This window comes from Salvelinus sp. IW2-2015, linkage group LG25 (assembly GCF_002910315.2).
Source record: "Salvelinus sp. IW2-2015 linkage group LG25, ASM291031v2, whole genome shotgun sequence".
NCBI lineage: Eukaryota > Metazoa > Chordata > Actinopteri > Salmoniformes > Salmonidae > Salvelinus > Salvelinus sp. IW2-2015.
In genome coordinates this window covers 21,699,077-21,713,541 of record NC_036865.1, presented here as the reverse complement: position 1 = coordinate 21,713,541, position 14,465 = coordinate 21,699,077, and the positions used below count along the sequence as shown (strand labels likewise).

Sequence of the window (14,465 nt, the reverse complement as noted above, 5' to 3'; positions counted from 1 at the left end):
AGAGTATTTCCCTCCGGAGTATCTCTTTAACTGAATGTACCCTCTAGCATATGAACACCCATCTGGAACATCAAGTGGTTTCGCGCGTCCATCCACCAACGGACACGTTGCAAGTGTCCAACATGCCGGAATCCATGTGTCGATTGACGTTTGGCGGAGTGGCATATAGACCATCAAAGTCCTTTCGGTTCCAGGCTTTGTGATTTAGAGCCGACGCAGAACGGTCCCGTACATGTTTTCTAGATGTATATTTTCAACCACAAATAATTACACAGACAGTGGGAACGGGCGCACTCAACACGTGCAGAGTACCTCCCAAATGTGTACACAACGCCGTAGTTATTGTTGTGCCACCGAGGTGATCCGCCAGGTTGTCAATCTCAAGCAGGGCGAGGATGTGGAGGAGATGGCAACCCATGACACACATCATTAATTGATAGGCTTGGTGCAGCACTTCAGATATATACATGATCCTTTGTTTCCTTCCTCTTAGCATTTCGAGACATTAACATTCAAAATGTGTACAGATACTTTTGGTAGATTCATCCTGTAGTGTGGCAGGTTTAAAATGTATGGGAGTAAAATTTTCCACGCTTTAATATTTATGGTAGTTGTGACTCTCATATACACGGAGAGACCATTGTACGCGTAATAGAAAAGTAGTATGATAATAATTAGTTAAAGTTAAGTACAGATTACCTCCAAAAATATAGATAAAACGTACTTTTATATGTTGGTCTGAATTTTTTGTTGTCGTAGCCTATTACAACTCTTGGATAGCGTAAACTATTGTAGAACTGGAAAAAAATGCTGTGTAGTGAGCTGTTCAATATGGCAAGGAGCAATAATAGTTTCCACTACATGTCACGACTTAACAATAAGTCTATTAGGAAGTTACTGTGCCCGTTGCTATGTTTTCAAGATTGTTCTTCCCTTTAAAATTTTGTTTTTAACTAGTGTGAAATTTTAAAAATCCCAAACAAAGATCCGATCAGTTTAGCTAGAGCAAATTTAGTGCGTTTTTTTGCATGGGCCTGCAATCTCAATTCCACCTATTCATCGTTCATGGACGGAGAGAGTTTCCGTGCGAGCAGTGCCAGTACAGGGCAGCATCTGGTAAAGCTAACCACATTCCACCGACACAAACAAACTCATCCTGACACCCCCACTCCTTATTGCTCCATATATTCAAGTCTACCGGTTAGCCTCCAAAATGCTGACAGTCAGAATGCGACATGTTACGTTTACGCAAATAAATCAGTGCTTATACGATTTACAACCCTTGGTATTCAGTGACCCTACCCATTCATTAGGACCAGGTTGGTATGGTATAAAGAATCAAACAGCAAAGCCTTTTACTCTCTATATAGCTTTTATTTCCTTTATAAATTTTTAAAAGTTATGAAGTTTTAATTGTTACCTCTCCATAGATCCAATGTGGTTTTATCATAGTGATGCTGAATCCCGATGACTAGTTTTGGTTTTCTGTGTTTCCCTTCTCTCCGTCTGTATATTCTCTCGCTTCCGGGTTATGATGATGAAGCCAATAAGGCAACCCCGACAGTCTATCTGCTCCGGAGGCTGGCTTTGTAGTGCATGTTCCTGAATTGCGAGTCCATGTGTACAATGTGTGTATTGTTATATCGATGCCACTACAATTTTGGCATACTCCTCCCTCAGTCTACGGGGTTTGGCGGTTCATCGTAAATTGGTGTCTAAAATTAATATATTAAGTGCTATAATGAGTTATGGCTGTTGATTAAGTTAATGGTTTTGTGCATGAAGAGATAGGGGGACGTTCTCCCCCTTGCCTTCATACACAGCAGTCTCACACCTCTAATCAGTAAAGGGGGGACTTTTTCCAATGATTACATTGACGGGTGCCTAGTCACTACCTGGAAACCCCCCATCTATTCTCTATGATCCCTATACTTCTTCTCGCGAGCACGCCAAGTTTCCTGTTTTCTGGGAAGAATGAATCACCTATGTAAAGTAGGTAAACATATTGGATTTAGTGTGTCAGCCTGAGTGCTTTAGACACACTGCATGCTTTTATCAAACCTGAATGGCTCTGAAGGATGGGTTTCCTCCAACATTTAGCCATTGGATAAGGAAGTCATGCAACATCTCAAGCTGGAGAAAATGTGCTACTCCATTAGGGATCTGCAATTACAATTTTATAATATCTGGCCTCCTTTCCTATCCTTTGTAGAAGACATGGACCCAGCTACTTTCACAACTCCATAAACAAACCCAAATTGGAATTTGTATCACTATTTTTTTTTTCTTCTCGTGTTTACTTTTTGTTTGATAATATATATATATAATATATATATACTCACACACACACACACACTTGAAGTTAGACATTTACATACACCTTAGCCAAATACATTTAAGCTCAGTTTTCACAATTCCTGACATTTAATCCTCGTAAAAATTCCCTGTCTTAGGTCAGTTAGGATCACCACTTTATTTTAAGAATGTAAATTCAGAATAATAGTAGAAGAATTGTTTATTTCGGCTTTATTTCTTTCATCACATTCCCAGTGGGTCAGAAGTTTATATACACTCAATTAGTATTTGGTAGCATTGCCTTTAAATTGTTTAACTTGGGTCAAACTTTTCGGGTAGCCTTCCACAAGCTTCCCACAATAAGTTGGGTGAATTTTGGCCCAATCCTCCTGACAGAGCTGGTGTAACTGAGTCAGGTTTGTAGGCCTCTTGCTCACACATGCTTTTTCAGTTCCGCCACAAGTTTTCTATAGGATTGAGTCAGGGCGTTGTGATGGCCACTCCAATACCTTGACTTTGTTGTCCTTAAGCCATTTTGCCACAACTTTGGAAGTATGCTTGCGGTCATTGCCATTTGGAAGACCCATTTGCGACCAAGCTATAACTTCCTGACTGATATCTTGATGTTGCTTCAATATATCCACATCATTTTCCTCATGATACCATCTATTAGTGATGTGCACCCAGTCCCTCCTGCAGCAAAGCACCTCCACAACATGATGCTGCCACCCCCGTGCTTCACGGTTGGGATGGTGTTCTTCTTCGGCTTGCAAGCCTTCCCTTTTTCCTCCAAACATAACGATATCATTTAGTGCAAACAGTTCTATTTTTGTTTCATCAGACCAGAGGACATTTCTCCAAAAAGTACGATCTTTGTCCCCATGTGCAGTTGCAAACCGTAGTCTGGCTTTTTTATGGCGGTTTTAGAGCAGTGGCTTCTTCCTTGCTGGGCAGCCTTTCAAGCTATATTGATATAGGACTCGTTTTACTGTGGATATAGATACTTTTGTACCCGTTTCCTCCAGCCTCTTCACAAGGTCCTTTKCTGTTGTTCTGGGATTGATTTGCACTTTTCGCACCGAAGTACGTTCATCTCTAGGCGACAGAACGCGTCTCCTTCCTGAGCGGTATGACGGCTGCGTGGTCCCATGGTGTTTATACTTGCATACTATTGTTTGCACAGATGAACGTGGTACCTTCAGGCATTTGTAAATTGCTCCTAAGGATGAGCCAGACTTGGAGAGGTCTACAATTGTTCTTCTGAGGTCTTGGCTGATTTCCCATGATGTCAAGCAAAGAGGCACTGAGTTTGAAGGCAAGCCTTGAAATACATCCACAGGTACACCTCCAATTGACTCAAATGATGTCAATTAGCCTATCAGAAGCATCTAAAGCCATGATATAATTTTCTGCAATTTTCCAAGCTGTTTAAAGGCACAGTCAACTTAGTGTATGTACACTTCTGACCCACTGGAATTGTGATACAGTGAATTATAAGTTAAGTAATCTGTCTGTAAACAATTGTTGTAAAAATTATGCACAAAGTAGATGTCCTAACCGACTTGCCAAAACTATAGTTTGTTAACAAGAAATTTGTGGAGTGGTTGAAAAACGAGTTTTAATGACTCCAACCTAAGTGTATGTAAACTTCCGACTTCAACTGTATATAACTCAAAATCTTTATAATACCTGCTTTAAGTCTGGTTTTGGGGTGGTGCTCTGTTGGAGCATTGGGATAGGTTTAATCTGGTACGGGATCAGTGTGTGTTCTGTTAGAGCATGGGGGGTTGGGGTGGGTTTGATCTGGTAGGGGATCAGTGTATGTTTTTCCCTCTGCCTGTTCTGTCTTATCTGTTTAATTATAAAAAATGCAACAAAAAATTACAAAAAACTAAATTGCTCCTGCTTTATCTTGCCAGATTATTGATTCATACCGATCCACTACTGAGCACACATTCTTCATGCTGGGAAATGGTTCAATATTGGAGGAAAACGCCTCCAGAGTGGCGCAGCGGTCTAAGGCACTGCATCACTCTAGCGACTCCTGTGGCGGGCCGGGGGTATGCACGCTGACAAGGTCGCCAGGTGTATGGTGTTTCCTTTGACACATTGGAGAGCCGGACTTCCAGGTTAAGCGGGCATTGTGTCAAGAATCAGTGCGGCTTGGCGGGGTCGTGTTTCGGTGGACGCACGGATCTCGACCTTCGCCTCTCCCGAATCCGCAAGGGAGTTGCAATGATGGGACAATTGGACACCGTGAAATTGGGGAGAAAAAAAGGGGTAACCCCCAAAAATATATATAAAAAAACATTCAGAGGAAAACACAGTTAATCACATAAAACGGTAATAGGGCGAGTCAAGTGAGATGTTGAGCAGACATTCAGTTCCTGGCCCCGGTTGAGTCAGCAAGCAGACAAAATACCGTCAGTGCTGCAAAACCAAATTGACCGGTGGCGTACCAGAAACAGTGACTGGGTGACTAACCACTTGAAATCAGGTCATGTCGTTGGAGAAAAATGAATATGGTAAAGGACACTGTGTTCATATGTTCCATAAGGAAAGCACTACATATCCCAAAGAGAATGGTAGTCAAACAAATGTGTTTGTGAAATGAACATGGATTGATTTAGGTTAGGATCAAGAAAGTATGGTAGATTATTCTGTAAACTTTAAATCTTTAAAACATGAATAGCCAAAATGCAATAACACACAAACAAGCAAACCCTGGAAATAGCATGCAAGATTCAGAGACTGATAAAATGAACAGTCACTCCATGCATTATTTACCATTAGAATTAGAAACACAAAAGTGGCACCACACCAAATAGGACAGATAGATACTAACCATCTCATAATGAGAAAACCAGGAAAGAAGAACATGTCATCTTAATGAGAAAAAAACAACCCATTTCACTCAATAAATAATGCATGGGGATTATTTATGCCTCTAACAGCAAGCAGGTCTCTGTAAAGTGAGGAGAGCATTTGTTTCAGCACTAAGGACGTCCATAGATTTATTTACGCTGCGTGCACATTAGGCCACACTCATTTGAAATCCCAATGTGCAGCCGTGTGTATTACTTGATACCCAAGTGGAGGAAACTTCAGTAATTTTCTAAGTGAAAGCTAAAGTTTTAAATCTCTGGAATGACAATGAAATCCCTCCCACCTATCTGAAAGGCTGATTTCAGTGTTGTTGATGTCCTTCAGTGGTGTATCCATGACACGCACAGAGCTGCTAAAGAAGAAGTCCAGTTAAACCCAGCGGCTCTGCGAACGGGCAGGATGCCTGTCCAGGCAGACACACTGGAGCAGACTGGCATGTTAAATGGTGGAAACTATTTTGATAGTAGCAGCCAAGGCTCTGTGAATGTGAATGAGACCCATGATGGATGACTAGGTAGATATGCCTGGAATTGATCAGTGTTTTCACGTATTCTTTATGACATCACAATAGGAATAGGCAAATTCATATATAGTACGGTGACGTAAGTCATGAAAAAAGTATTATTATGCATTATTGTAATGCCATTACAAATGTCTGATATATTGCTTCTGTCCGTCTTTTCTTACACTTTAAATCCCCGCCCCCATTGCCCCACAGGAGGCCTTATGTCGCTTGCCAGGCCGAATCTGTTCTTAATTGACTTGACTGGTAAAAGAAAAAAATACAATTGCTGGGAATACTCAAATACAGTACCAGTCAAGTTTGGACACACCTACTCATTCAAAGGTTTTTCTTTAAGACATCAAAAATATGAAATAACACATGGAATCATGTAGTAACCAAAAAGGGTCTAAAAATCAGATTTATTTTAAAACATAAGTGTTAAACAAATCTTTGAGATTCTTCAAAGTAGCCACCATTTGCCTTGACAGCTTTGCACACTTGGCATTCTCTCAACCAGCTTCACCTGGAATGCTTTTCCAACAATCTTGAAGCAGTTCCCACATATGCTGAGCACTTGTTGGCTGCTTTTCCTTCACTCTGCGGTCCAACTCATCCCAACCCATCTCAATTGGATTGAGGTCGGGTGATTGTGGAGGCCAGGTCCTCTGATGCAGCACTCTATCACTCTCCTTCTTGGTCAAATAGCCCTTACACAGCCTGGAGATGTGTTGGGTCATTGTCCTGTTGAAAAACAAATTATATTCCCACTAAGCCCAATCCAGATGGAATGGCGTGTCGCTGCAGAATTCTGTGGTAGCCATGCTGGTTAAGTGTCCCTTGAAGTGTCCCAGTGTCAACAGCAAAGCACCCCCACACCATCACACCTCCTCCTCTATGCTTCACAGTGGAAACTACACATGCAGAGATCATCCGTTCACCTACTCTGCGTTTCACAAAGACACGGCGGTTGTAAGCAAAAATCTCAAATTTGGACTCATCAGACCAAAAGGACAGATTTCCACTGGTTTAATTTCCATTGCTTGTATTTCCTGGCCCAAATCTCTTCTTATGATTGGTGTCCTTTAGTGGTGGTTTCTTTGCAGCAATTCGACCATGAAGGCCTGATTCACACAGTCTCCTCTGAACAGTTGATGTTGAGATGTGTCTGTTACTTGAACTCTGAAGCATTTACTTCGACTGCAATTTCTGAGGCTGGTAACTCTAATGAACTTATCCTCTGCAGCAGAGCCATCTCTGGGTCTTCCTTACCTGTGGTGGTCCTCATAGGAGCCAATTTCATCATAGCACTTGATGGTTTTTGCAACTGCACTTGAAGATACTTTCAAAGTTCTTGACATTTTCTGAATTGACTGGCCTTCATGTCTTAAAGCAATGATGGATTGTAATTTCTCTTTGCTTATTTGAGCTGTTCTTGCCATAATATGGACTTGGTCTTTTACCAAATAGGGCTATCTTCTGTATACCACCCCTACCTTGTCACAACACAACTGACTGGCTCAAACACATTAAGGAAAGAAATTCCACAAATTAACTTTTAACAAGGCACACCTGTTAATTTAAATGCATTCCAGGTGACTACCTCATGAAGCTGGTTGAGAGAATGCCAATAGTGTGCAAAGCTGTCATCAAGGCAAAAGGTGGCTACTTTGAAGAATCTCAAAGATTTGTTTAGCACTTTCTTGGTTACTACATGATTCCGTATGTGTTATTTCATAGTTCTGATGTCTTCACAATATTATTCTACAATGTAGAAAATAGTAAAAAGAAAAGAAAAAGACTTGAATGAGTAAGTGTGTCCAAACATTTGACTGGTACTGTATATATGGAGATAAATTCCAGAAATAAAATGTAAGAATCTCACAACCTGGGCCTGAGACTGGATTTAGTATGTTTCAGCCCTGGAGTTTCATTGAGTTATAATACTGCTGTCAGTGGCTTAGACAATCCATTAATTCAGACTCCAGATGCTGGCAGAAGTTTGAGCCTGTTTGGTTACTGTATAGAATATGACCCAGGTAGAGTGTCTTGGATGCTACTGACTGAAGGTCTGCCAGAAATAGTAAACAGTCATCATTCCTTTATAGGGCACTGGGTGAATACTGACTGCACTGGTAAATAATAGACAAAAATACATGTTTGACAAACTGTTCTTATGCCCCTTGATTCATTATACAGTTTAGGTGACATTAAAACAAACATTTGATGGGGACTTCCATGTATAACGTCTTGTACGAAGTAAATAAACAGTCTAGTTCTCCTACTGCATTATCAGGAGCAGTGGATTCCATAGATATATTTTAATCAAAGGTCTACCAGTAAATGAGACCAGTAACCCTTTTCTATGTCCATCACCATCCGGAAACTACATTATTTAGTTTCAAGTCTGCCACTACACAGCCTTGGATCAATATGTACCTCGTCAACAGACATTCAATACCAGCTGTTAGACAAGTACAGCAATGCACAATATGATCGCATCTAATTGGCTACAGGAATCTTTGGATTAACCTAAAGTTGTGAGGTAGAATATCATTGCAATAATGCATTAGTTGATGGTAGACACTAATAGCTTAATACACCTTGTATTGCAGTGTGCGCAGTTTGACAATCGGGTATAGGTTGACAATTTGACATTACTCATGTGAGACAGGAAAAAGGAGCTCAAACAGTATACCAGAGCCTACAAGGTAAAACATCTGCCGCTGTGCCCTTGAGCAAGCATACCACACTGCATCCCACTGCTGGCTTGCCTCTGAAGCTAAGCAGGATTGGTCCTGGTCAGTCTCTGAATGGGAGACCAGATACTGCTGGAAGTGGTGTAGGAAGAACTCTTTCCTCTGGTCTAAAAAGATATCCCATTGGCCTGTGTAGGGTGCCGTCTTCGGATGGGACGTTAAACAGGTGTCCTGACTGTCTGTGATCACTAAAGATCCCATGGCACTTATTGTAAGAGTAGGGGCATTAACCCCGGTCTCCTGGCTGTATTCCCAATATGGCCTTCCTATCATCATCGCTACCTAATCATCCCCAGCTTCCAATTAGCTCATTCATCACCCCCCATCCCCTGCAACTATTCCCCAGGTTGTTGCTGTAAATGAGAATGTGTTCTCAGTCAACTTACCTGGTAAAATAAGGGTAAAATAAATAAAAGCAAGGCACTTAACCCTAATTGCTCCAGGGGCGCTGTACGATGGTGACCCTGGACGTAACACCAACTCCCTGAGGGTGTCTCTGGGGGAGTTGGGATATGCAAGAAACACAGTTCATTACACTCGTGTGTAAAATAACAAATATAAGCACCCCTCAAGTTATTATTATTATTAGTCTGAAAAGTATAAAAAGTACTTCAGCACACTTGAAGTGAAAGAGCTGTAGAGAGATGTTATCACAGAACATTATGTTCACTAAGCTCTACCAAGGCATGGCAACATTTCATCATGAACAGAACCCCAATCATTCTAAAACAGCATTCCATGCATAATCCCAGACAATTAATGCTAAGACAGCAGGAGCCAATGGGATCAGACATGGCAAGATACAGTAGGTCCTGAAATAGACCAAGTTAACAGCAGTGAAATGTAGCACTGGTCAACAGTGGCTCCAAATGCTGACAGTTTACAAAGAGTCATAAGGAAGGAAGCAGCACCATGTCGATCATTATGAACTCCTCTCTGGCACACTGCAGCCCTAATCTGGGAAAACGTCTGACGCAGCACAGAAGTTTATCCTGCACACAGGATATTAATTTGATTAAATATTCTGTTTACAAGGCCTATGTGCCCTAATCCAAAAATTAATSTAATTTTCCCCCTGAAGCAGACTTCCTGAATACAAGCAATACAATATCCCTGCCTCATAAAGGTCTTGGCCTATGACACATACAAAATTGTATATATATATGCCAGATTTGGAGAAATATGATTCCCATAATTGACATTAATGTCTTGATCGAAGTCATACATTTTCTCTACACCACACTGACTTAGCTTACTAGGCAAAGGGGATAGGTTCCACTCTGAATGAGCACAGTGGATTTCTCTCTTCCCCAAACAAACCCATCGCTCAAGATAGATTATTTCTCACACAATGCTTTCAGATGTGCCCTGTCATCGATGCAGCCCAACAGAAGGCCATCTATGTGGACACCTGTTCATCGAACATCTCATTTCAAAATCATGGGCATTAATATGAAGTTAGTCCCCCCTTTGCTGCAATAACAGACTCCACTCTCCTAGGAAAGCTTTCCACTAGATGTTGGAACATTGCTGCTGGGACTTGCTTCCATTCAGCCGCAAGAGAACTAGTGAGGTCGGGCACTGATGTTGGGCGATTAGGCCTGGCTCGCAACCGGCGTTCCATTTCATCCCAAAGGTGTTCGATAGGGTTGAGGTCAGGGCTCTGTGCAGGCCGGTCAAGTTCTTCCACACCGATCTCGACAAACCATTTCTGACCTCGCTTTGTGCACGGGGGTAATGTCATGCTGAAACAGGAAAGGGCCTTCCCCTAACTGTTGCCACAAAGTTGGAAGCACAGAATCGTCTAGAATGTCATTGTATGCTGTAGCGTTGAGATTTCCCTTCACTGGAACTAAGGGACATAGGCTGAACCATGAAAAACAGCCCCAGACCATTATTCCTCCTCCACCAAACTTTACACTATGCATTGGGGCAGGTAGCGTTCCCCTGGCATCCACCTAACCCAGATTTGTCTGCCAGATGGTGAAGCAAGATTCATTTTTATTTATTAAATATTTTATTTAACCTTTATTTAACTAGGYAAGTTAGTTAATAACAAATCCAATTCTTACTTACAATGACGGCCTACCAAAAGGCAAAGGGCCTCCTGTGGGGACAGGGGCTGGGATTTAGATAAAAAAACTTTTTTTAATATATAAAAATATAGGACAAAACACACATCACGACAAGAGAGACAACACAACACTACATAGACCTAAGACAACAACATAGCAAGGCAGCAACACATGACAACACAGCATGGTAGAAACAAAACATGGTAGCAGCACAAAACATGGTACAAACATCATTGGGCACAGACAACAGCACAAAGTGCAAGAAGGTAGAAACAACAATATATCACACAAAGCAGCCACAACTGTCAGTAAGAGTGTCCATGATTGAGTCTTTGAAGAGATTTGAGATAAAACTGTCCAGTTTGAGTGTTTGTTGCAGCTCGTTCCAGTCGCTAACTGCAGTGAACTGAAAAGACGAGTGACCCAGAGATGTGTGTGCTTTGGGGACCTTTAACAGAATGTGACTGGCTGAACGGGTATTGTATGTGGAGGATGAGGGATGCAGTAGATATCTCAGATAGGAGGGAATGAGGCCTAAGAGGGTTTTATAAATAAGCATCAACCAGTGGGTCTTGCGACGGGTATACAGAGATGACCAGTTTACAGCGGAGTAAAGAGTGCAGTGATGTGTCCTATAAGTAGCATTGGTGGCAAATCTGAAGGCCGAATGGTAAAGTACATCTAGCCACTCGAGAGCACCCTTACCTGCCGATCTATAGATTACGTCTCTGTAATCTAGCATGGGCAGGGTGGTCATCTGAATCAGGGTTAGTTTGGCAGCTGGGGTGAAAGAGGAGCGATTACGATAGATGAAGCCAAGTCTAGATTTAACTTTAGCCTGCAGCTTTGATATGTGCTGAGAAGGACAGTACCGTCTAGCCATACTCCCAAGTACTTGTACGCAGTGACTACCTCAAGTTCTAAACCCTCAGAGTTAGTAATCACACCTGTGGGGAGAGGGGCATTCTTCTTACCAAACCACATGACCTTTGTTTTGAAAGTGTTCAGAACAAGGTTAAGGGCAGAGAAAGCTTGTTGGACACTAAGAAAGATTTGTTGTAGAGCATTTAACACAAAATCCGGGGAGGGGCCAGCTGAGTATAAGACTGTATCATCTGCATATAAATGGATGAGAGAGCTTCCTACTGCCTGAGCTATATTGTTGATGTAAATTGAGAAGAGCTTGGGGTCTAGGATTGAACCTTAGGTACTCCCTTGGTGACAGGCAGTGGCTGAGACAGCAGATTTTCTGACTTTATACACTGTACTCTTTGAGAGAGGTAGTTAGCAAACCAGGCCAAAAGCTTTGGCCAGGTTAATAAAAATAGCAGCACAATATTATAACAAACCAGGCCAAAGACCCCCCCAGAGACACCAATACTCCTTAGCCAGCCCACAAGAATGGAATGGTCTACCATATCAAATGCTTTGGCCAAGTCAATAAAAAATCAAAAAATTGCCTCAAAACATTGCATAGAATCAAGGGCAAAGTCGACATCATTGAGGACCTTTAAAGTTGCAGTGACACATCCATAACCTGAGCGGAAACCAGATTGCAATAATATAGACATCAAGAAAGCCAGTCAGTTGATTATTGACACGTTTTTCCAACACTTTTGATAAACAGGGCAAAATAGAAATTGTCCTATAACAGTTAGGATCAGCTGGATCTCCCCCTTTAAATAAAGGACAAACCGGGGCTGCCTTCCAAGCAATGGGAACCTCCCCAGAAAGGAGAGACATGTTAAAAAGGTTGGAGAGAGGCTTGATGATGATAGGGGCAGTAACCTTAAAGAAGGGTCTAAACCATCTGACCCAGATGTTTTTTTGGGGTCAAGTTTCAGGACCTCCTTTAGCAACTCGGACTCAGGGACTGCCTGCAAGGAGAAACTTTGTAGCAGGGCAGGGAAAAAAAGAGAGAGAAGCATCGGGGATAGTCGCATTAGAAGGGGTGGAAGATGAGGAAATGTTGGATGGGCAAGGAGGCATGGCTGAGTCAAATAGGAATCCCGACTGTCAGACACAACCATATCATCACCTTTAAGGGACATGGGCAGCTGTAAGGAGGAGCGTTTATTCTCCAGGTCTTTAACCGTTTTCCAGAACTTCTTGGGGTTAGACCCACAGAGAGAGAACTGCTCCTTAAAGTAACTAACTTTGGCCTTCCGGATAGCCTGAGTGGACTTATTTCTCATTTGCCTGAACGAGAGCCAGTCAGCTTGAGTATGCGTGTGACGAGCCTTTCGCCAAATGCAATTCTTGAGGTGGAGTAACTCTGCAAGATCACGGTCGAACCAGGGACTGAACTTGTTTTTAATTCTCATTTTCGTTATGGGGGCGTGTTTGTTGACAATACCACTGAAAATATAAAAAAAGAAGCTTGATCCTCTTTGACAGAGGGGATCAAGAGGATTCTATACCATTTTACAGAGGCCAGTTCATGAAGGAAGGCTTGCTCATTAAAGTTTTTTTAGCAAGCGTCTATGACAAATCAGGACAGGTCATTTCACTGAGCAGCCATTACGAACACAGGCTGTAAAACAGTGGTCATTAAAAGGTCATTACAGAAAACACCAGACTGATACCTATCAGGATTATTTGTGAGGATAACATTGAGGAGAGTGGCCTTTTCTGGTAGTTTGGAGTCATACCTTGTGGGATTGGTAATAATCTGAGAAAGATTTAGGGAGTCCCATTGCTTTAGGACTTGGTCAGGTGGATTAAGCATGTCCCAGTTTAGGTAACCTAACAGGACAAATTCAGACTTCGTGTAAGGAGTCAGGAGAGAGCTTAGGGCAGGTAGGGTACAGGCCGGTGCTGAAGAAGGACGATAGCACCCAGCAACAGTCAACAAAGAGCTATTTGAAAGTTTAATACTTAAAACCAGCAAATCAAATTGTTTGGGGACAGACTTGGGGGAGACAACCAAGCACTGAAGGTGATCCTTGGTAAAGATTGCCACTCCCCCACCTTTGGAAGATCTGTCTTGCCGAAAAAGGTTATAACCAGAAAGGTTAACATCAGTATTCAAAACAATCTTCCTTAACCACGTCTCAGTAATGACCAACACATCTGGATTGGAGCTGTGAACCCACACTTCCAATTGATCCATTTTAGGTAATAAGCTTCTAGTGTTAACGTGCAGAAAACCCAGGCTTTTACGAGAGCAGAAATCAGTGAAGCAGATATCAGAGCACAAGTGAGAATTGTGGCTAGCAACAGTAGATGGGCCAGGGTGTACATGTACATTTCCAGATATCATCAACAGTAATACAATCAGGGAGAGCTCTGCAGTGCTGATTTACGACATCTGAATGTGCATCAGATGACAACAAGATCATATTGTACAGCAATTTCATCAGGTAAAATTAATACAAAGCCGGCGAGAGGTGGTTAGAATGGGATGGGAGTCCAAAAGTCTGTGTAACCAATAGTCAGAGTCTCGAGTGTGGGAACAAACAATCTGTCCCATGGTTGGGTAAAGAAAGTTTGTAGTCAACAAAGCATGCAGGAGTCATGAGGCAAATAGCAAAATGCACAAGATTAAAAAAAAAGATTTAACGACTTGGGGCGAGCCAAGTAAGTTCTGAGTCACTCGCCCCAACAGTGCCTGTGTGCTGGAGGCAAGTGAAAGCTTTGAGGGGGGGGGGGGGGGGGGGGTTTACTTGTACCAGACGGGGAGACAACCAGGGCAGACGGTGAACAGATCGCCAGGTGGAATCCAAGCAGCAGTGCAGCAGGCAAATGGAGTAAGTGTCACACCCACTTGGGAGAAGCTTTTATTTCTGGAAGCAGATTTCTTGTAGAAAATGCCAGTGGACGGCCCTGAACAGCAGGAGGGGGCTTCGAGGCCTCTGGATTTGGGTGGGCCGGCCATTTGTTGGGCTCAAAGGCATCGACACATCTCGCTTCACACGTCAGTGCTAATTGAAGTTGTAGCTCTTTGTC

At 42.3% G+C, this 14,465-nt stretch overlaps 1 protein-coding gene across 1 annotated transcript in view; it reads right to left on the bottom strand.

The window, feature by feature from the left end:
• The window catches only part of LOC111951607 (inactive phospholipase D5), a 60,941-nt gene that overhangs the window by 23,414 nt on the left and 23,062 nt on the right, over positions 1-14,465 (bottom strand). The gene's annotated exons all lie outside the window — the stretch shown is intronic.